The sequence below is a fragment of the Pteropus vampyrus genome, unplaced genomic scaffold (genome assembly GCF_000151845.1).
Source record: "Pteropus vampyrus isolate Shadow unplaced genomic scaffold, Pvam_2.0 Scaffold10037, whole genome shotgun sequence".
NCBI lineage: Eukaryota > Metazoa > Chordata > Mammalia > Chiroptera > Pteropodidae > Pteropus > Pteropus vampyrus.
In genome coordinates this window covers 1-2,307 of record NW_011898818.1, presented here as the reverse complement: position 1 = coordinate 2,307, position 2,307 = coordinate 1, and the positions used below count along the sequence as shown (strand labels likewise).

Genomic DNA, 2,307 nt, shown 5'->3' with positions numbered 1-2,307 from the left:
ACGTGTACCCGCACACAAGCATGCACACCGCCCTGCACACACACACGCAGAGACACACACTCAGCATCACAGGTGAGTGAGGTGGCCCAAGGGCCGCCCCTCTGTAAAGACCCAGGAGCCTTTACCTGGCACGAAGCTGACCTGCTCTGTCGGTCGCCCGGTGGGTTGAAAACAAGCCACACGCTCGATGGCCTCTTGGAGGTCGAACACGGTCACCCTCAGACCCGGGTACTCCCGGGCAAGCTCGTGGGCCAGGGCAGCCATGCAGCCTGTGGGTGGCAGAGACATGCTTTGCGACCCGCCCCTCCCGGGCCTCAGAAAAACCTGGGGTGAGGCGTTCGCCCTCACCAAAACCAAAACGATGTTCTAGAAAAGTGCATTGAGGCCAGTGCCATGAAATGCAGCCAGCTGGTGGGAGCCATGGCTGATGTCTCATGTCGGCCTTGGGGCCATCCACGGTCAAGACCACGTCACCTGGTGTGTGAGCAGGTGAGCGGGGTGCAGAGTGTTGGGGAAGTGGGTGCAGACTCACAAGGGAATCCTTAGAGCAAAGCTGTAAGGTCCATACCCTTCTCTTCTTTCTGCTGTGGGATGCAGGCACAATGGCCGGCGCCACAGCAGCCACTCTGGGCAACCAGTAGGGGGTGCAGAGAGGGTGGGGAATTGCAAGCTGGCAGCTGAGAAGTCCAGTCCGGACCCTGAGCCCACGACCGCCCTAGGCAGGCCTCTGCTCTTCCTCTGCCCACTGTCCTGAGCTGAGGTGGGGTGCAGTGTGTGGAGCATGGGGACACAGGGTTCCACGGTCATCTCTTCCACTCGGCAAGCACCAGGAAGGACCCCGTAACCACCTAGCAGCTGGGAACATGTGCCCAAGCCCCACACCCACCCCGGCCTCACGTGAGTCCTTAGGGGTCTGTTAAGATATAAACCATTTTGCAAGTCTAATGAACAGGTCACGGGCCCGTGGTTTAATACGAGCAAAGCACACACAGGCCACGGGCACGGATTCCTGTGGGGTGTACGCACCTCCCAGGGTGCAGGCGGAGCTGAATCGGGACAGGTCGAAGGCCGTGGCCACCTGGTGTGCGGTCAGCCTGGCGAGGCCATGCGTGGCTCCTGAGAACCACGGCTTCCTGTCTGGGCTCTGGCTGGAGTCCTAAACCAGAGCAGGATCTGAGTGGCCACGCTGAGGCCGGCGACCCGCACGCAGCCTGTGCTCCCAGCTGGCACGTCCCAGGTGGGGGCTCGGCAGGGCTCGCAGGGTGGGGAGCCTCAGGGCAGAGCTGGGCTGGGCGTTGGGGACGCTGGGGCGGGGCGGCGTCAAGCATGGCTGCATGGGCCGGGGGGTCACGTGGCAGGGGCAACTCCTTCCAAATGCGCCTGATAACAGACATCTGAGTGTCACCGAGGCTTGGGGTGCGTGGGGTCAGGGCTCTGGGGCACCGCCAGCACGGAGGGGTGGTGCGGACCCACCTCGCCAGCAGCTCTGGCCTCGGAGCAGCTTTGCGTTTTCATTCTGTCCGTCCCTGTCTGTCTGTCTCTGTCTCTCCTTCTCTCTCCCTCTCCCCCCTCCATGTCCCTGTCCCTCTTTCTCTGAAGGACAGAGCAGCCTGGCTCCTGCAGTGTCCCTCGGGAGTGTTCTGAGCCCTCCCCCCAAACCACGGCCCCTTCTCAGCTGCAGCCGCGACCCGACTTGTCCCTCGTGCGTCTGCCGCAGCTGTGCTCACCCACATGGACTGAATCCAGCCTGTGTCCCCCTGTGTCCCCTCCCCGTCTGTCCCTCTCCCCATGTGTCTCATTCTGTGTGTCTGTGTTTTTGTGTCTTTCCGTTTTTGGTCTCTGTGTCTGTCCGTCCGCCTCACACCTGACTGAAGCCCCAAGCTGCGTCCAGTCATTTCCGTGTCACACAGACAGCCCGACTCAGCACCTGTGTGGTCCGCCCTCAGCAGCCGCTGCTGGGGGACAGCTGTGCTCCCCAGCCCCCCCAAGTGTGCTGCCCTGCAGAGCCAGGTCCACGGCATCCCCCTCCCAGCACCCCCCTCCCAGCACCCCCTTCCCGGGCCCTGCAGCAGCACCTCAAACGCCCGGCCCCGGAAGGTCCCTGGCGCTGTGAGCGGCCAGCAGCCCGCTGTCCCGCCCGCGGCCTGCCGTCAGGGTGCTTTTGAGTTCCCGCATGTCCACTGCCCGGAGCCGGGCCGACCCCACTGGGCCTTTCGCGAACGCAGGCGGCATGGAAGGGCCTCCTGGCGACCTACCGGGCACACGGCCCCGTCCTCGGTGCCCGAGGCCCGCCGGCGGCAGTCGGCG

General features: G+C 64.1%; 1 long non-coding RNA gene across 1 annotated transcript; it reads right to left on the bottom strand.

Annotated features, from left to right (window-relative positions):
* Positions 1–15: 15 nt before the first annotated feature.
* On the bottom strand, positions 16–2,307 carry LOC105310720. Its single transcript, XR_897545.2, has 3 exons — positions 2,256–2,307; positions 1,027–1,156; positions 16–269 (listed from the first exon to the last, which is right to left on the bottom strand). It is a non-coding gene; the product is annotated as an uncharacterized LOC105310720 (long non-coding RNA).